The following is a 21,402-nucleotide window of genomic DNA, read 5'->3' on the forward strand; positions in this document are numbered from 1 at the left end:
CAGTAACATTTTCCAAGGTATATTGGGTGGAAATCAACTCATATATATTAAGACGTTTAAACAGAGATTTCTAAATATATCTGCTTAAATCAAGATAGATATTTGATTGAATTTCCTCAATATAGATGTCCAATGCAGTTTGAAATGTTGTATGTTATTCAAGAAATCCACTGAAGGCTGACAGACATAACTGATCCAGTGGTAGAACTGTGCACTTCCAGAACACAAGTGGAAGCTCATCAGACACTCTAGATAGTTCAAATGAAGCTGAAGAGCTAGCTATGTTAGATACCTGAATCATGCATAAATTTCTATAGCATTCTCTGCACCATCACCTGTACTCAATAGTAGTCTGTTCAGTTTTAATAGAACTGAACCCTAGACATCTTTGCTTTACTGTAGAAGCTTATACATCTGTGAAAAACAAACAAACAAAACATTTGAACGGCTACAATTAGATGTGATTTTTAAACCACCTACCTTGAAAAATATGCAGTCTTTCCTGGTGCACTTTAAATCTTTCTGTGTTCATCTCCAGACAGAAGATGTGTGGGAAATATAACTGTATTTCAGATTATCATGCTTGTTGCATTCTAAGTATTTCCTTTTTTCTTCTATTCCTTCTTTGAAAAAAAGAAAACAACAAAAAAAAGAAAAACTATATTTTTTCTTATATCTGTTACCAAAAATAAAATTTTATTTGACACGATATTTTAGTTCTAATTTGTCCTTGTGTAACATATAAATACTGCTTTTTTTCTTTCTTTTTCTTTTTTTTTTTTTTTCCCTTTTGGTTAGTGCAGTACAATTAGGTAATAACTTCTCAACTTCAAATAGTAATAACTAGGTAATCTTCCAGATTATTCAGAGACTGCAGTATCTAAAATATAATCTATTGATTACCTACAAAATAATATTCCAAATTTTTACTAGAAAAATATGCTGTACAATATTAGTAAATGTAACTAGATTGATTTGCATGTCCTATTTCTTTATATCATTTTATAAAATAAGAGCAAAACCAAGGTGCTGCATTGAAAACATTTTTAATAATTTATCTGATTTTCCCATTACCTTAGCAATAACAGTTATGGAAATGAAAAATGATGTTGGAAATTTATTTTAGAAAAAAAATTGCAAGCTAGCACCCAATTTATGAAATGTTGACCTTATCTTTTTTGTTATTTGTATGGGAATTACTGAATCAATGCAAAACTAACTTCCTACTGTTGAAAATAATATAATACTTCTGTAGCAGGCAGTGCATTTTAAAGAGTTCTCAAAAAGTTCATCCATTTTAAAGGGCAGCATATTCATAACCTGAACCAAAGATATTCTATTCTATCTGAAGGTTATCTGTTCAGGAAATTGAAAGTTCTCCAGTCCCGCACATATTGTTTATTTTCCTGTAACTTCATTTTGATTCTTTTTTTTTTTTTTTCCCCTCTTCCTTGGGATTGGTAAAGGATAAGATGTAGGCTGTTGCAAGTCAGAGACATAAATAAAAGTCAACAGGGGCCAAAGATAACCTCCATAAGGCTAACTTGATTTATTCCATACAGACATTTTTCCATATGCTTTATTCTACGTTTGCTCTTTTCTTGTACTTGCTTTCCATATGGTAGTCCCTCCTCCCAAAACCTGTTCTCTTGTCTCAATAACATCCTAGGTTTTGAAAAATGAATGAAAATGTGGGTCTACAGTTAAGATATTTGTAATTATGAGGTTGTACAGATTGGAACTGATTAAACTACTTATTTCCCAGCCTAAATATATATATATATATTTATATATATAATTTTCCCATTCAGGTTACATTTTTTCCCATCAGATTACATGCTTCTCCATTCAAAGTGCACACGCTTCTTCATTCAAAGTGCTCAAGTCCAAAAGTAGATAAAAATGAAGTTTAAAAATGTTCAATTGTGTGAGTAAATGGATCACAAGGGCAAAGTAAACAAAAACATCTAGAAGTACATACCTGTATCCACCACCAAATCTGGTTCACAAATTTCAACAGTTCTTTACTTATTCCTTCAATTTCTGAAATTTCTGTCAGACTTCCTACTGCAGTTTCCTCATCTTGTATTTTTTGATCTTGCATCAACTTTTTATTCTATCTTAAAGACTACAAAATCTCAGCATGACATCTTTGCATTTATTTCATACCAATCAGCTGAGATATTCTACATCATCACAAATATGCCTACAGTGTTTCTATATGATCATACTATTCATCCCACTTTTCTTTCTTCTGCTTCTTGTTTTGTTTGTTGACACCAAAGCTTATGTGGTATTAATTTGTCATTGTTGTCTATTACACAGTACATTTGCAGCATTTATATACCTCTATTGTGTAATCAGATTTCTATTATGCTTTATAACATCATATGAGATGTTTGTCCTTTATGGGAAGAAAAATAAAATAAAATAAAATAAAATAAAATAAAATAAAATAAAATAAAATAAAATAAAATAAAATAAAATAAAATATTGAATTTCACTTTGTAATATTTTGTTTATTTATTTCTTAAAGTTGCTACAAAATATGACTTAAAATATTTAGGCTTGATTTTATAAAAAAATTGTTTAGATGAACAACATTGCATTCTTCACTGGCCAGGTGGCCAGCGCCACATGACTGAATGTTCTTATTTCAGTAAAGTTATTTTCAGTAGAGTAATTTTGTCCAAAGTACGCTTCTCTTTTTGATGTTGTTGTCGTTGCTGCTGTAGTTTTTTTTTAGGTAAATGATCACCTGGAATATTGTGAAATTAATGATAACCCCTCAGAATACATGGATCCTCTTTTGGGAATACAAATAATTTGTTTTCTGTCTTCTCAACACAATTTAAAAATTACAGCTGTTTACAGTAAAATGTTTCACTCTAGTAATGGTTCATCTTTATATGAAGAACTAATTATATAATGGCACTGTCTTTGTAAGACTATTATGAACTCTTAAACTAAATAGTCCTTGCAAGACACCATTTCTATATTGTCCTTCTACATCACTGACATATTTTTCCAGATAATATGAAAAAAACAGTATATGGCATTTGAGTTCAACAAACAACTTTGCCTTGAAAATCAGGTATGTTTTCATAACATTGGCTTTGGTAGTAAGCATTCTTTGTTTTCTCTTTCCCTTCCTCACAGTCCTCTCAGGTGTCATTTGTATTGTTTCTTCTCAAATGCTAATTCTGTCTCTCAAGACTCTTACTGATTTCCTGCTCTTTTATACTTTTCAAGTGCCTCTTTCTTTTAACTGATCATTCAGCTTCTCAGAAGTGCAGTCACAGTTAAATCAGTTCAGTGCTAATTAAGTGGAAATATGTTTAAACAGTATACTTTAAGAGATAAAAAATATCTTATCTTAAAAAAAAATCTATTTTGAAGTCATTTAAGATGCCAGTATGTCTACTGGTTCATCACCTGAACCTGAAAGGATAATTAAAATAAAAAATATATATATATCCTTTAGGTGAATACCATAACTATAGCATCTGAGAACAACAGCAACAAAACATCTGACAGTTATCTCAGCAGATGTAATTCCATACTTCCATACTGACACCAATTCTGCCAGGTAGAGAGTTTCTTACAATTACCAGCTGAAGTACCTTGTAGCTCTGAAAGAACTGCCAAACAGAAAAAGGAAAAAAAAAAAAAAAAAAGGGAGTGGGGGGAAGCTAGAAAACAGCTAACCCCAAACTAGTTGTAAAAATGTACTTACTTGGAACTGAAATAATTAATAAGGATATTTTTGAGACTTAATATAAATGACATTAATTCTATCCACAAGGTGTAATTCTACACTTGTAATTGGTAGAAACAAAAAATCACACCAAGATGACAATACATCCTATGTTTTTCAGGATGGAATTAATTGCCTTGAAGGGATTAATCACATCTATTTTTCCCATTTAGTACAAGGTAACCTAGACAAATGGCGTATATTATTTTCCTACTTGCTAATGACTAAAATTAGATAAGATGAATTCTACAAGAATTCTACAACATGAATAAAATTCCAGAATTTCCTGGAGTATCACTGCAAAGTACTCTTTGCCATGAATGTGAATGATTTCAAACCATGAGCAACAGGCATAAAGGTGTCCTTTGTTTGCTGTACAAAATATTAAATATATACATATTATTTATTTATTTATGCATTCATTATTTCAATATATTTTTATTTAGTGTGAGGATCATCTATTTTTTATCTCTTTATTTCTTTATTTATTATATCTCTATTTATTTTAATATGCATATGGGATCACTATTGAAATATTAAATTTGATTCTTAGGCTACAGAATCAGAACTATTTTCAGAATCTCTTCTTTTGGCGTAAAAATAATGTGGAAGCAGAGAGTATGTGCTTGACATCCAAAATCTTAAGATGAAAACAACTGAGAAATAACTAATTGTAATTGACTGTATTAATGAAACAAACAAAAAAAATCTCTGTTTTGGATTGTAAGCCTTATGTGAACTGAAAGTACTTTGCAGATGCAACCAGATTGCTAGGATACTACCTTTCAAAGATAAACACCGTAACCTGAAAATTCTCTCTACAAGCATATCAGTGGGGCAGCTGTGACTGCAAAGAAAAAAGAGTTAAACAAAAAGAATTCAAAATAACTTGAGTTTTTAATATTGTGAGACTGGCCACAGTAATCACTTTCTCCATCCTAGCAGGAAATTAAATTAATGAAATAGGTATGCATACTGTAGCTATTCCTTACAGTTTCAGAAGAGATGGAAGTTGTGAGGCATATCTTTGGGATAAAATCAAAAGTCATTCCTATGCCAGCTGGATTTATTCCTCTGAATATAACAAATTCTTGTTCAGTCTTTTAATAAGCCACATGCTGTATGTTGAAAAGAATAATTATCTGAGTGACTTGCTAATTGATTAAACTATTTGTTCAGGTACACAGTTTGATTTAACATAGGATCAATCGCATTGCTTGTATTCAGTAATTGCAGTATAGTTTTCCTTTGTAAAATGAGCAATACTACTCAATTTCTGGTCATCTTTAATTATTTAGACCTTAAGGGTAAATTATATTATGCATTATTCTTGATATAATGTGGAGAAATAATTGACTGACACTGATATAATAGAATGTCATCAATATTTTAACTTTAAATTGAATTATCCTTCAAATTACATTCATCATTTGAAATACAGGAGAATAATTCTGAAATTAGTTTAAATAAAAATGAATGCTACGTTTCATGTACAAGAGACAGAGACAGAGACACTTCTAGATTACCAGCTTTTTTTTTTTTTTTTTTTTTTTTTTTTTTTTTACTTATCTCTCTACTTTTTTAAACCTGGAAGGTTGACAATTACTCATATGAGGAAATTTGAGGATACATAAAACCTCTCACTCACTGACTCACTGACTCACTCACTCCCTACACTATCATAACCAGTCATGTCAGAAGCAGAAACAAGAGCTTGCTTCACTTAGCAAATCTCTGTTGATACACTGTCTTTTGAGAAGAGAGCTAATTAAGATGCTGATGAGGAAAAGGTTGGCACAAAAATGCTATCTGAACATAGTAACTAACTCCCTGGTGAATCCCCACTTCTTTTGATCTTGTGTCCCTCTTTCATAGTTGATAATGCAGGGGAATGATGTGCTACCTCTTACAGTGAAACTTCCTCTTTTAACCTTGATGTTTAATATCATAAATCTCTATAAGTTTGGCAGTAGTCTCCGGATACTAATCAGTGATGTTTCTGCCCTGTATGAATACTGCAGAGTCTGAGCAAAGCATTTCAGCTTTTGATATTTTTCTCTTTAGAGAGAGGGATTTTCTAACTTTTAATTTTTTTTTCTAATTTTTTCTATTTTTTTTTTTAACATGTCTTTTCTATGGGGTTTCTTTCTGCATTCTGTCATTCATGCAATCTTGTGACAGAAGGATACTTTCTTTTGTTGCTTTTGAAGGATATCTGGATACTGACAATGGAAAGGACAGGCAGATCATGGTGTAAGTATGATAATATTTTTCTTTATTGATGATATTTTTAAGCTCCAACTAGAATTCTACTTAGTTTCTATGATGAAAATAAATTCGAACTACATATGAAAGAGATCTGTTTTCTTCATTTCTTGGCTAAGCTTCTTCTGTGCCTTGGATGATTTATAAACTTCTGTTGAATCTGAAAGCAAAGAGAAATAATCTAAAATTACCTTGCTGGAATGTCAGATAGGAAAACAGAATGGTCTGTAATCATTCTATAAACTTGTCTTGCAATAGTTTTTTAGTCTTCTTATTATGTCTAGGTCATATGGGAATTTTAACTGGATCAGGAATTTCTGAATATACTTTTGCTTTTGTATATATTGTTTTCTTGCCTGACTTATTGTTGTTGTTGTTGTTATTAAAGATTATATCAGATTTACTTCATAAAATGCTTTCCACTATGTGGTGAGTTACTCTTGGTTACCAACCAAACTCCAACCCAGCCACTCGTTTACTCTCTGTCACTTCCCTTTTTGGTGTTTGCATGGATGTTTTTCACAGTTTTTTGTATTCTTTTCCTATGTGATGTTTTACCCTTTCCTAAATCCACTTTTCCAGAGAGACCTGGAAAAGGGTGGCTGCTGGGATCAGCTGTGCCCTGCAGTCTTCAAAATAAATTTCTGTAGAATGTTAGTTGAAATATAAACACTACAATTACATTTGCTCAAAGATAGTTAACACTTCGGAAAATGGTAATTAAAAACAAACAAACAAAACAAAACAAAACAAATCCAAAGCAAAGACTTCTATGTATCACAGAATCATAGAATGGTTGAGGTTGGAAGGGACCTCTGGAAATCATCTAGTCCAACCTCCCTGCTCAAACAGGGTCCGCTAGAGCACATAAGATTGTGTCCACATCACTTCTGAGTATCTCCAGGGAAGGAAACTCACAAAACCATTCCAGTGCTCAGTCACCCTAGCAGTAGAGAAGTTTTTCCTCATGTTCAGATGGAACTTCATGTGTTGCAGTTTGTGCACACTGCCTCTCATCCTATCACTTGAAATCACTGAGAAGAGCCTGGCTTCATCCTCTCCCCCTCTCAGCCTTCTCTTCTCCAGGCTGAACAAATCCGACTCCCTCACCCTTTCCTCATATGAGAGATGCTCCAGTCTCTTCAGCAGGAAGCACTTCACTCTGGACTCACTCTAGTGGCTCCAAGTCTCGTACTGGAGAGCCTAGAACTGGACACAACACTCCAGGTGAGGCTTCACCAGGGCTGAGTAGAGGGGAAGGATCACCTCCCTTCACCTGCTGGCAATGTTCTTCCAAATGCACCCTAGGATACCTTTGGCCTTCTTGGCCACAAGGGTATGTTGCTGGCTCATGGTCAACTTGCTGCTCACCAGGACACACAGGTCCTTCTCCACAGAGCTACTTTTCAGGAGGTCAGTCCCCAGTCTATACTAGTGCATGGGGTTATTCTTCCCCAGGTGCAGGACCCTGCACTTGCCTTTGTTGAATTTCAAGAGGTTTCTCTCTGCCCATCACTCCAGGTGTCAAGATCATTCTGAATGGCAACACAGCACTCTGGGGCATCAGCCACTCTTACCTGTTTTCCTTCATCAGCAAACTTGAAGAGGAGACACTCTGTCCCTTTGTCCAAGTCACTGATGAATCACTAGCTACAGGTCTCCAGTAAGACTCTCTGTCACTGATCACAACCCTCTGCAACCTGCCATTCAGCCAGTTCTCAACCCACCTCACCATCCACTCTTTCAGCTTGCAATTCCTGAGCTTGCCTGTGAGGATAGCATGGAAGACAGTGTCAAAAGTCAAGGTGGACAACATCCACCTCTCTACCTTCATCTATCTAGCCAGTTGTCCCACCACAGAAAGCAATCAGGTTGCTTAAGCGTGATTTCCCTTTGTTATATTCATGCTGACTATTCCTGATCACCTTCTTGTCCTCTTCATGCTTAGAGGTGGTCTCCAGGTTGAGCTGTTCCATTACACAGGTGTTGTCCACCTGTCCTGTCTTTCCTAAAAAGCAAGTAGCCAATCACGATAACATTCTTGTCATGTGAGCTATCCTGTCATGTGTCTATAACTGCAATGACATCAAAGCCCCGTGACTGCACATAGATCTCTAGTTCCTCCTGTCTCTTACTCATGCTACATACATTGTTGCACAGGCACACGTATTGGCACATGCCAATTTCCCAGGAGGGGTGCAAGAGGATACCCTATAGTCATGTCTTGTAGATGCTTTTTTGACTGCATGTACTTGCTGGAGGTATCCCGACTTGAGCCTTATTTTGCTGTCTGGGTGGTCCCCATAACTATTCCCTTCCTCCATCTTGACTAGTTTAAAGCTTTCCTTAACAGGTTGGCTAGTCTGTTGGCAAAGACGCGTGTGCCCCATTGTGCATCCCATCTCTCCCCATTGGTTGTCAATCGTCAAACAGGTCCCCATGGTTATAGAAGCCAAAACCCTATTGCCAACACTAGAGACACAGTTGTTTACTTGGAAAAATCCGTCTACTACACTTCCTATCCTTTACCTTAACTAGTAGGATTGAGGACAAAATGATCTAGGGCCAGAGAAGCCTTGACCACCATCCCTAGAGCTCTGAAATCCTATTCAATAGTTTCTGAGTTGCCTGTGGTATCATCGGTGTCCACGTGAAAGACCAGCAGGAAGTAATAGTTGGATGTGTGGATAAGACTCAGCAATCTTTCCATGACATCTCTGATTAGAGCCCCCAGCAGACAACAAACCTCTCTAGACAAATGGTCAGGTCAGCAGATAGGTGCCTTTGCCCCCTACAGCAGAGAGACACCCACAACAATCACTTGCTGCTGATTCTGGGTGATTGTTCTTGGCACATATTCAGTTGGGTCAGTTGCTTCATTTGAAGCCATGCCCAGGTTTTCTTTAGCTTGGAGGGCACTAAATCTGTTTGTCAGGTGCAAGTCTTCATGAGGAAAATGAGCTATTTCACCTTAAATGAGTAGTGACTGGTTTCCAGACTTCATATTTTATAGACTTATGACTGCCTGGCACAGAGCCCATCTGCATCTCCGCTGCAGTGTAGGGGTTGGGACTTCTGAAGCTGTAGGGTCTCCAATAACGTCTTCTCTGTCTCTTGCTCATCTTCACAGATGTTAAGCAGCCTGCTTACTTCCTCCCATAACTCCATGACCTGGTGACATAACACATCAACAACAACACACCTGCTGCAGAAGAGATGACTGTCAGCCCCAACTTAGTGGAGAGGCTCTGGGCACTCCCTGCAACCTGAGACCTGAAGAACTACTTTTACTCTCAGAAGGTCTGTTTGAGTAGAAGCCTCTGACACAGCAACTCCAACAGCTACCAGGGAATGAGCTCTGCAGCATGTCAAAACCATACCTGAGGGAGCATACACTACTAAGACTGGAGATGAAGGATACTTCTTGCACCCTTGTGTGCAAACTCCTGAACAAACTACTGTATTTGTTCACTGCCTCTGTTAGCTGCACTCAGATGGTCATAGAATAGTGTCCGGTTGCTGGGTTATGGATGCTTCCAGTCTTCCACTTGGCCAGCGTCCCTCCTTCAAAGCAGTGCCCTCCTTGTGTTTTCTGCCCTGTGCAAACTGCCTGGCTGACCCACCATGCCCTGTTCATCAGTCCTTGTTGCAGCACTCCTGGTCACCAGCACAGCTTAAGGCTGCTTTTTAGTGCAGTGTGGGGTGGCCACTGTTGCTCCTGACCCCACCCATGCCTCATTAACCAGAAAGCTGCAGGCCCTGGTGTATCTCCGTGCTCTGCTAGGGCTTCCCTGGCTCAGGAAAAACCCCTGTATGCTGTGATCCTCCCCTCCACTGTGGAATGCACCTGCCCATAGATGATGCCTCAGTGATACTAAAAGGATTTCATTTGACTTTGTCATTTCTACCCAGGCCTAATATGGTGTTTACTATTCACTTTTATTTATATTCTAACATTTTTTTCCTATTTCCTTTGGAGTCAATACCGAAAAAAAAAAACAAACAAACAACAACAACAAAAAACCAGACCTTGTTCTTTTTAAAGTATTCTATGATTGATCATTCACTAATCAGCAACATGCAGCATTTTGAAGTCTGTCAATTTTACTTTTTAAGCTGAAAAATGAATAGCATCTTCAATTCAAAATCATAAGCAACAATTTTAGGGGAAGATTTTGCCATTATCAGGTAATCTGTGGTTCTGACTGAGATGCTGCATGAGGTAGCAACTATTCTTTAACTGCATCCGTTTCCATGCTGTCTTCCTTATATTCTTCACTAACAACCATGTTGAGGAAAAATTTAAAATAAAAGAAAGGAAAGAAGGAAGGAAGGAAGGAAGGGAGGGAGGGAGGGAGGGAGGGAGGGAGGGAGGGAGGAAGATATATTAAGCTGTTTCACAACAATGAAAAAACAAAATAGATTTTTCTGTTGTTGCAAGTTTAATTTTTTATGTCATAATTCCTCATATTGACTGAGATATTCTAGTGGAGATAGGACACTGACACATGGTGCTGCTTGCAAGAAGCATTTTTCTAAGGCATTTTAGAAGGAAAAAAAAAAAGTCAAAAAGGAAGAGTTCCAGCTTTATAAAATGAAAAGCTAACATTCTACAACAGTAAACTCTAAAAATTGATATCAGAGAATCAAGGAAATTTTTTGAAGAACATTCCAGAAAATACTACTATTTTAATTAGTAACAGTCAAATAGTCTTAATTTTTATATAAATATCTATGATGAGGGAGATAGAATACCCACATTTAGTGTAGTGTTATGTGTCTTTTCTTTTGTTAGCTGGAGTGTTAGCAGATCTCAGTTTGCAGTCTATCAGTTCATTCTTTAAGAATTTCATTTTTCTTATGTGTTAGATAAAAAAATGAGTTGTGAAAGAAAGGCAAAAACAGAGAATGAAGAAGACAGGAAAGTATGTTTCTTTTTATATTATATTCATTTTCTCGGTATCTTCTTTATTAGAAGCTGATTAAGGATGTATAAGCATGAACATTAACTCTTTCATCTTGTCGTTTTTATTGGTTCTGCATTTGGAAACTATTTCAAATGCAGTAGATAGCTGTAGGGTTTTTGTCACTTAAATGAAGTAGAATTAAGTTACAGCAACACATTAAATGGCAGGAGATAGGCTGTAGGAAAAAATAAAAATGTCATGTAATATTAAAAAAGAATGTCTTCATTAAGGCCAGAGTCTCCTGTGATTTTTTTCCATTATGGGTTTGGTTTTACCATCATCTTCCTTACTCTCATCTGATTGCTAAATACAGTCAGATAAATACTGACCCTATATCAGCCAGCTATTCTGTTACTGTACCCACATCTGAACTGGGGAACTGAAACAGGTGAGGAGGAAAAAATAATCAGATTTTGACAGCTTTGACAGCTTGCTGATATGGTTAAGTATATAGCTGGAAAAAAAAAAAAAAATATCTGAAAGCATGGAAGTCAGCTTTTTCACCAAAGACCTTCAAGGGGTGCTGAACCAGCAATACAACCGTTGTTGCATTCCTTTCTACCTGCACTTCCTCTAACTTGCTATTCCACTTTCTATTTTCATCACAAACTTGAAGGATAATGACTTAACACTTTTTAGCATTTTTAGTCTTTTCTAGCATCCTTTTCATTTTAAACTAAATGCACTTGTTTAAAGTTTGAATTTACAACTTAATTAGAACTTGAAACACTTACTTCCAGTCATTCAGATTGATTTGCTGCTTCCTTTTCAGATCTGGAGAGGAATTTTTGTGCAGACAGCTGGTCCAGTTTTCCCATCTCTATCCATCTAATAAAATTATTATTTTTTTTTCCTATATATGAGAGAAAAATTTCATTCTGTCCTCAGAGGCATCTCAGGAACAGCAAATATTTCTTGTTTAGAAATTTAATGAAATTTAGTACTTTCTTCAACTCAACTAGAAGAAAAAAAAAAAAAAAACACTAGATATCATCTTAGTTTTTGCCAACAGTAAATATTAAAGAAACAGATGACAAATAAGCAAACTAGATATAATGGAAATTAAGTCAATCATAAACTGTCTCAGGTAATTTGCTTATTTAAAAGCAACCTGCAGACAAATACGCAATACAGTTCTCACATTCACTCAGGTTATAAGTCTATTCAGTAGGACAAGTAAGGACAAGAAGTGATTAATGCATATATTCTAACATATTAAAAGAACTATGGCTACATGCAAAAATCCTCCATCCAATTTCTTCATTTTCTGCCTACAACATCATTACAAATGGGGAGATCTAATCTCAACAAAGAACAGAGTTTATCAGAATAATACAAGGCAGCACAGCATTTCTTAACAAAACTTTCAAGCAACAATAACTCCTAACAATAACATGCTAATGTTAGGTTTTGTATTCAAACATCACCTTCAACATCTAACTGAACACTGACAAGAAGTCTCATTAAATACAGTTAACCTGAAACAAAATAATTATTTCCATGCATTGTTGCTTCACATTTGTGATCTTTGTCCAGTTCATAATTCATGATTTAAAACACTTTTCTGTATGTTTCGAAGGAACGCAACACATTTTACATATCACCATAGAACATTTCCTCAATGGCACACCAACTAGAGTTAAATTTATTTTTTCTTAAACAACTTGTTTTTTTTTTTTTTCCATCTAAGGTTCATAGTGATCTGTATAAATAGTCTGTTACACTATTCTATCTTTAAATCATGTGACTAATATAAATAGTGTTTGTGTATATAATAAATTTTAGTCTACTAAATATTGTTATCAAAGTTAAATATAGATTCTGTCATGCTTGATTAAAGATGAGAATAGATATATTTATATTTATATATTTATAAAGTCATTCTTTATCTGAGAAGTTTAATAATAATAATAATAATAATAATTATTATTATTATTATTAATAATAATAAAATAATCCCTGCAAGTATGTATCCACTAAAATCTAAAATACTTATGTTTTCATTGTGAACAGACTAGTTTTAACATATGACTTTGAAACATTCAAATTCTACTACTCACAAAATAATAAAAAGAAAACCAGTTAACAATCTGGGAAGTAACGCTGTCATTTTTCAATAAGGAAATTTAGATATTTTAGTGCTGTGCTCCCAGTCATTGTAGAAAGGTCACCCCAGGTGGTGCAGATGACACACATAGCAGGAAAAAAAAAGAAAAAAAAAAGTTTGGAAGAGAAATAACACCTCATTTGTAAAACTGAGTGGTGTAAAAAATACCTTAAAAATGATTATGCTAGATCATTATGTAATGAAACTATCTCCTGGTAGACTGCTTTCTTGTATGGACCATAGGAAATATATTAGATTAAAAGGTTTTCTACAAGGATTAGAAAGAAGAGAAATACAGCAACATTACTACAAAGTGGCAACCAGTAGGGACATTGGCTGAGTGGGATATTACAGTATAATGGTCAGGGTGAAAATGTAACAGCTGTGTTTTGCTTTGAATGGAGGAAGATCTAAAATGTAAATATATAAATATTACTCACTACATTTCTGTTAAACTCTAATGTGAATTATACAGGTGCCCTAGAGCCTTATAACCATCTGGGTACTATGCTAGTTTGACAGGCTATGGACAGAAACAAGTTCTGCCAAGAAAAATAACTGAAAGCAATCTGTGTTTCACCAGCCTGAAAAATAGCATAGCTTATTTTTCAAGTAGAATCCTCAGTTCATTATAATATTTGGTTGCTTAAAAATATTCTCTGACTATGTGTAAAGCAACCAATTAAAGTAACTAGTTAACAACCCTATGTACATCAGCTTCAGGCAGTAACTTGTCCTAGAAATTGGATAGAAACTGATGTAAACTGATATGTGCACAACTGTATCTTTTCTACTGATTATTCTTTCTTCTTGCCTTCTCCTGTTTGCAAACATCAGGTGCTGCACAGTCACCATTTTTATTTCTCCTTTGACTCAAATACACCTCTTCTTAACTAGTTTAAATTTCAGGAATCGAATATACACTTTGAGGGTGCCAGCTTAATTTTTGCCTGATATAAACTGCCATAGTTACACCAGTTTAGAGATTGTTCCTCTGTCTTTCTCTTGCTTTTCTGTATTTGATTATTTGCTACTATGACCCTTCTGTCGCTTTATTTCTGTTATAATGAAATTTAAGTGTCTCTATCTGAAGGGCATGTCCTTCTCTGCAAGCAACGAAAGCTCAAGTATTTTTGGGCCCTGTAATGAGGTACATCATTATTAATTACATTTTATTCAATCCTGTCTATGTCTTGATCCTCATGAACAGTCAGGAAAATTGGGTCCCTGCCCATTTTTTTTTTTTTTTTTGGTATAAATCTCACAGATATTTCAGAAAAGCATATCTGTTTTTACAGAGGGGGCAGAGGCAGACCACTGACAAGATGATGAACAGGCATCTTCTAGAATCACAGTTAATTCTGCCATGTAAAGATTAAAGGTATTTTATTATTTCATAGCCCTTGGGAACTGTTTAAATAAGAAATCTGAATCATGGAAATTTAGCAGCAAATGTACATTTTCAGGGTTTCCTTTGACAATTTTAAAATTTTTCACTGCAAATGAAAATAAATATGTAAATGTCAAGCTTCAGTAGGATTTTTGCTTCATACAGATTTCAGAGTATTTCTGTGTTACGTAATGAAGTCCCCACAGTCCTCCCAAATTAAGTCAATATGAATTATTCCGGTTCATTCCAGAGATCCAGCCCAGGGCTCTGTTTACTCATGTTTCTGAAAATTAGATGTAATTCATAACAATGCCATTCTTTTTATATTGTCAGAGTTCCTTTTTTTATATTCATTGTATTCTTCCTGTGTCTGGCTTTCCAACAGTATTACACCATTCTCTTTTTCACACAGTTCACTTGGAGTGAAAAGCAGAGCACCTGGAAAGAATGAAGCAAAGGTGTTCTGAGAGCTGGAACAGAACAGGTGCAGGAGAAAGAAATTTTAGAGTCTATGTAATGGCAGTTAATATATAATGAATACCATGACCACAAAGCATAGACCTGCTCTAAAGCTTCCTTTACAGAGGTGCATAGTGGCATTATTTTTTCGTATCTGAAATGACAAAGGGGAAAGTTCATTGATTTCACTGCTGGATGGATACAATGCGTCTTCCAATTCTATCTTTTGCAGTTCATGTTCTAGCCATGGTTAAATGGATTCTATTTATCACTCCAGGTATTTCTCCAGGTATATTTTCTTTACCATTGTATCTCTTGTCTGACATCACGTTTCAAAAGTATCTACTGCATTATCTTTTCTCCATACTGTTGTCAGCCTGTCATGCTTTATTCCTGTAGGATTTTTTTGTTTTGTTGTCTTTATTTTTTCAATTTATTTATTTATTTATTTTTAAATAGAAATGGTCCTATTTTTTTTCCCATGTTTGTGTACATTATATTTATTTTTACTATTTCCTGTTTGATGAGAGCATGTAATCTTCAAGATTCCAATTACATTTGCTTGGGTTACTAAGCATATTTCCAGCTGCCACTAGATGATGCAGATTATGTCAGGAAACAATAGCTTTCTCAGATTTCCACTCATTCTCATCTCTACTTACCTCAACATTTATACGTGTTTAGAAATTTTTATTAGAAGCCCCATTTTTTTTAAGACCATATAATTTATGTAAGAATCATTTTTACATATTTTAGATATTCACAAAAGTGTAGAATAATAAATGTTATAAACAAGTAATTTGAATACTCCTTTTCGTCACCAATTTAGAAATAGAATTGCGTTCAGTAGATTTGCTGTAAGTATTAGAACATGTCCATATCAGTGATGTCACTGTTTTGATCTGAGGATGAAACTTACTTTTTGAAAACACAATTAAATTGCAGTAGGTAATTGAGCTAAGTCATAAATTGACACGTAAAGTTACAATCATATATGTACAGTTCTGTAACTGAAATAATGAATAAATGAATGTAGACAGATGGAATATTTCTAAATAGAATCAACATTCAAAACAGCCAAATGTTTAAAGACATATAGAAAAAAGGTTGTATTATCATCTTTTGTACTGTCTACTGGCCTCCTTACTTTGATTTTAAATTATTCTAGTCAGCTGCCTGAAACTGGTTTTTGAAAGCAATAAACAGCTTTCCAGAAGGTTTATTGATTACTTATCTCTACTGACAATAGTATCTCTATTGACATTGCAGTACCATTCGCAGGTTCCATCCAAAATCACATTTGAACTAGATATTCTGTAAATATAAAGGGTGACACTTTCTCTTAAAGATTTTAGAGTGATTCTTTTTTAAGTTACTAACTTCCCCAAGTTTAGCAGCCTGAGATATGTTATTCCTTACCTTATATTGATTCAGAGCAACTATTCTACTATGTTCTGTATCACATGTTGAAACAACCTGTATTCCTCTATGGGCTTTGAAGAAAAGCTTGACTGCCAAGTGAAAATCTGAACGTAGACAATGTCTATCTGTCTCATTTAATGAGGTGTTTCTCTGGAGAACAGGTTTGAAATATGCTAGAGATTCTTGTAAAACCATGAGAATGTTTATGATATAGATTATGTGAATTTATGGAAAAGCAGTCTGTGCACATTAGCTCATAGAAAAGCCACACAAAATCAAACACTCCAAGCTATATCAAATCACTCTTTTAGCCACCAAGCTCCATCATGTATTCATGAGAACACAGTAGTCTCATACAAAACCTAATAACAGTGCTGTAGTTCATATTTAGATATAATGATGCTCTAAATTAGATCAGGTTGTCATGAGAAAACAATATATTGTGCTAGACCAACCTAATTGTTATATGACACATTTTCAGATACACAAGATTTTTTTCAATTTGTAGTATTAATTCATGGTGTTAAGACAATCAGACTTTAATCAAAGCAATTTTCAGAGATAATAATATTTCAAAGAGACTGGGATTTGTAAAGAATCCCCTTCATTTAATCTACTGAGACATTAACTCAAGTGTCTAGGTGATTTACTTTCTGTGGGAAAGCAGCAGCTTGTGGCAGGACAAAAGAAAGAAACAAACAAAAAAAAAACAACTCAGAAAACCCTCATTCATCAAATCAACAATTATTTAGACAGAACTGTCAAGGAGTTTTATAAAATGGTCACTCAGAAAAGTAAATCTAGACAAATGCTGTGCTGTGTGTCTAAATAAATACAGGAAACAGATTTAACACCTTTTTTTTTTTTACAATTTTTTTTCTTCCCTGAAATCAGACAGTAGGCAGTGATAAAAGCACACTACAGAAGTATTGTATTCCATATAGGGAATTGTATTTAATGTAGAAACTGCTAGATTCTGCAATGTGTTTTGTTTACACTTCCCCCTCCTGCTCCCCAGCTTTCCACCCCAATACTTGTAATAAATTTCTCTCTGAAAGTGATGTGAAGAAATGTCTCTACAAATGTCTGTAAGATAGTGGTATAGTTTGCTATTTTTCACTGCAGTAAAATAAACTTTGAGATCAGGGAAAGACAACTCCCTAAAGTTTTATTTCTTATACTTACAACCGTCTTTCACTTATTTTTTCTCTTTTAGCTCTGATACAAATTATATAAATATCTTATTTTGTCCTCCTTCCTTGTCTGTGGATATGATCTTTATTTCACTGAAATAGGGATTTTTTTTATACTACAGAAACTGATCTTTATATTTCCCTACAGACACAGGTTCCATACTCTCTGCAGATTTTGAAGGGAATACCCTAAACTGATCATGAAAATTACACTTCTAAAGCTGTGTTTTTCAGCTCTTGGATCATAAATATGACAGCAGCGGATCACAAAAGATGATTAGATTTTGAAAATATTTCAAACAAACAACAACAACAGCAAAACCAAAACCCAACAAACATCTAAAGTAAACTAAAACAAACAAACAAACAAAAAGCAAGGTAAACAAAGTAATTTATAACCCTCACTTTTTCCTTGAATTTTCTTCTTCAGGTTCAACTAGTCTTTGCCAGCTTTTTGAAATATGTGGAAAATCAGCTGAGCTTTTTAACAATATACGATTTTTCTTAGTAAACGTAGTTTACTGGTTGTTTTATTCAACTTATACATCACTACCTCAGAATTGTTGAGCATCATTCAACTACAAAATCATCAGTGACCCTACACAGATGATCTGTGACATTTGTTCACATAGAATGCATTTGTGCACCAACTTTGTAATTTTGTGACAAATTATTCCATTTTAGAAACAGAAGTTGCTTGAATGCCTTTTAATAAAGATGCCAATTTTAGTTTGTCTGTGGAGGTTAAGATCACAAGCAATATTAATGACTTCTCTTTTTAACCTTCTTTTACATGTTTAAGGAAAACTACTGTCTGAGAAATAGCATCAGGTCTCAAGGTTAAAATGTGTTTTAAACTTATTTGAGTGATCTTGCCGCATGTAGATATAACACTTTTTGCAAATTTGCTTGCTTAGAATACACTATGGCTCACTGGGAGAAAACTTCTAGGAAACCATGAGAGATCCTTCCCCCATCACACAACACTTAAGAGTGTGTTTCTATTTTTTTTTTTTTGTTCTTTTCAGAAACTGAGCATTTAAGCTGACCCGATTAAAGCATATATGAATGAGGTTTGTGTCGGGCAAGCCCTTCCCTTCCCTTCCCTTCCCTTCCCTTCCCTTCCCTTCCCTTCCCTTCCCTTCCCTTCCCTTCCCTTCCCTTCCCTTCCCTTCCCTTCCCTTCCCTTCCCTTCCCTTCCCTTCCCTTCCCTTCCCTTCCCTTCCCTTCCCTTCCCTTCCCTTCCCTTCCCTTCCCTTCCCTTCCCTTCCCTTCCCTTCCCTTCCCTTCCCTTCCCTTCCCTTCCCTTCCCTTCCCTTCCCTTCCCTTCCCTTCCCTTCCCTTCCCTTCCCTTCCCTTCCCTTCCCTTCCCTTCCCTTCCCTTCCCTTCCCTTCCCTTCCCTTCCCTTCCCTTCCCACTCTTAGTTATAGTCCAAAAAGAGTAAGAAAGTCCTGAAACTCTTTTTCTCTTATTCTTCACATATGACATGGTCTACTTGGACTTGAACGGTAAGCTTCAGCTGTGACTTACATTTTTTCTGAACACCCAGGTTTAGACTGGTTCATACAGTCCTCTGTAGGTTTATTTTAGTTTTCTTTTACAAGTTCTAGCTGAATTAAAAATAAGACTAAGAAAAAGCAAAACCAAAACAAAGCAATGTTTATTTTATTAATGAAGGTCAAGTATGGATAATGAAAAAAAAATCTTTATGGAAAGAAAGAAAAAAAAAGTAGTTATTTTGATTGACTTCTGTAGTAATGATACTTTATTAGCTCAGAAGTAAAACAAACAAAACAAAAAAAAACAACAGCAGTTCAGTTTCTGGTCTCAGTGTTATAACTTTATGCACATATATGAGTACAACACTCATGGTTACATAAAATTATATTTTAATATTTAATGCTAGTAAAATAATTGTTTTTTATTACAGAGACAACTTTCTGTAATGGATAGCAATTTCTAACAAGTTTTAATTAATCCATATTCTCAGGAATGTACTTGTAGTCTTCCTGTTTTAAAATCCCTTTGTGGAATGATTAAATGTATTAAGTCATTTCCATAAGTATGTGTTAGTTTTAAGAAATGTAGATGCAAGAAAAGTAATAGTTTTACTTATTCAGTAATTTCCTTCTATGGGTGATATACCATTTTGAATAATCTTCGTCTGAAAGAGTTCTTGCTGTACTGAAGGACAACATAAGAAGAAAAAACTAGAATAAGATCTTATACAGAATAAGATGTTTAAGTCACTGACTGGCTGAACATCAAAAATAAAATTTTACTTTCAAACATTTCCTTCTGTTTTTCCCATTTACTATTTTTGCAGTAATACCCTCCAAAAGACCTTAGAGGGAAATCTTTCCTAGCTTGGAAAGCCATTCTGACTCCGAGATCCAGCATATTTGCTGCAAGAAAATTATATAGGTACTCTGGGTTAAGCCAGCAGAAACAATTTTTAGATTCTGTTGTATACTCCTGAAAATATTTAAATTTCTCAAAGCTAGAAAACAGAAATACTGCTGATCACTTGATGTTTTTTCTATCTTTATAGAGAAAAAGTTATTTTCCTTCAAGAGTAGACAGTGTATCTTCACAGTAGACAGTGTATATTGCAGGGATTTTGAAGATATGAATTTCAACATGTATGATCATCCATAGAAGGAAGGCAAGCTTCAAGATGAATATTCACAGTCACATTGTTTTATGAATAGTATTTTACAGAAAGAAGATTTGTAAAGTCTAAAAGTGAATGCCATTACAGCTGAAGGAGAATTTTAATGCTAGAAACATAGCACAGCCTATGTTCCTTATTTCCTGAAAATTTCATGTTTCTTAAAGAGAAGAAGAAAAAAAAAAAAAAAAAAAAAGAAAGAGAAAGGGAAGGGAAAGGGAAGGGAAGGGAAGGGAAGGGAAGGGAAGGGAAGGGAAAAAGAAAAAAGCTTACTAAAAATATTTATAAGTACCTAATAATATAGTGACATACAAAAACTAAATAAGATTCAAATAGTCTTATTATATAATATGTTTAAGGTAACAATATTTGTTCCTTTTGGATGTTTGTTTCCACACTCCCCCAACCCTAACCCACTAACATTTTTATGACAGCCTAAGATGGAATGCAGTTAATAGGAAAATCAGATTTTTGACTTCCATGAATGGTTCTGTGTAAGAAAAGGCAGGAAAATTGTATACACAAGTGACAATGTAGAATTGCACTTTTATACTTACTAGATCTTAGGGAAGTAGTGCAAGGTATCTTTCACCGCCGTCACTGTTGTGAATCATTTCACTACTTCCCTTAAAGATAATCTTTTTCCTCAACAGCCATTCTTAAGCATTTATTGATTTTTGGGTTCTGGCTACTATGGTATTTATAGAGTTTGCAGAATCTGGAGAGTTGGTTGCAGAGATGATGAGATCTTTAATGTACTATAAGAACATCAAATTCTAGAACAACGTCTGCTGCTCAGTCAGAATGGCAGGTTGTTTTTGTCGTCGTTGTTGCTGTTTGATGTTTTATTGGTTGGCTGGTTGGTTGGTTTTGGTCTAGAGAAAAGTAGGAAAAATAAAAAAAATTAAATGATCCAAAAACGTCCCGGCTTAAATATCTCAAATGAAATGATTCTGAAGAGAAGAGAAGAGAAGAGAAGAGAAGAGAAGAGAAGAGAAGAGAAGAGAAGAGAAGAGAAGAGAAGAGAAGAGAAGAGAAGAGAAGAGAAGAGAAGAGAAGAGAAGAAGAGAAGAGAAGAGAAGAGAAGAGAAGAGAAGAGAAGAGAAGAGAAGAGAAGAGAAGAGAAGAGAAAGAGAGAAGAGAGAAGATAAAAGAAAAGAAAATTAAAAA

At 34.7% G+C, this 21,402-nt stretch overlaps 1 long non-coding RNA gene across 1 annotated transcript; it reads left to right on the forward strand.

Moving 5' to 3' along the window:
- Positions 1-5,540: 5,540 nt before the first annotated feature.
- On the forward strand, positions 5,541-18,726 carry LOC310893971. Its single transcript, XR_014579440.1, has 3 exons — positions 5,541-6,010; positions 9,153-9,322; positions 14,395-18,726. It is a non-coding gene; the product is annotated as an uncharacterized lncRNA (long non-coding RNA).
- The last annotated feature ends 2,676 nt before the right edge of the window (positions 18,727-21,402 follow it).

The sequence above is a fragment of the Anser anser genome, assembly GCF_964211835.1.
Source record: "Anser anser genome assembly, chromosome: 1".
Classification (NCBI taxonomy): domain Eukaryota; kingdom Metazoa; phylum Chordata; class Aves; order Anseriformes; family Anatidae; genus Anser; species Anser anser.